The sequence below is a fragment of the Meleagris gallopavo genome, chromosome 7 (genome assembly GCF_000146605.3).
Source record: "Meleagris gallopavo isolate NT-WF06-2002-E0010 breed Aviagen turkey brand Nicholas breeding stock chromosome 7, Turkey_5.1, whole genome shotgun sequence".
Classification (NCBI taxonomy): Eukaryota; Metazoa; Chordata; class Aves; order Galliformes; family Phasianidae; genus Meleagris; species Meleagris gallopavo.
Genome location: NC_015017.2, coordinates 35,054,136 through 35,054,484, shown reverse-complemented (window position 1 = coordinate 35,054,484; position 349 = coordinate 35,054,136).

Genomic DNA, 349 nt, shown 5'->3' with positions numbered 1-349 from the left:
TTTAAATCAGTACAAATGGGATATAGTTGGTTTGCAGGTATAAATAAAAACAATGTCTCCCACATACATACTACCAAGAGTAGAATAAAATCTTTGAAAATGGTTTGAACATCGTCTTTCTCAGAAGCTTTAAACCTTCCCTCGCAGTGACATTAAGCTTTTGGTAAAAAGGCTGTCTCATGTTTGAAAAGCATCTCCTAAAACTGAAGAGAATACAGAGTAAGAGAATATTCCAACAAATTGCATCCCAGAGAATGAAAAGCAATCCAGCTAGCCTGCACTAACTTACCCCCTTGTATACAGAAAAGTACAAGGTGCCAAGATACCGTAAAATTGTGTTTAGATCTTA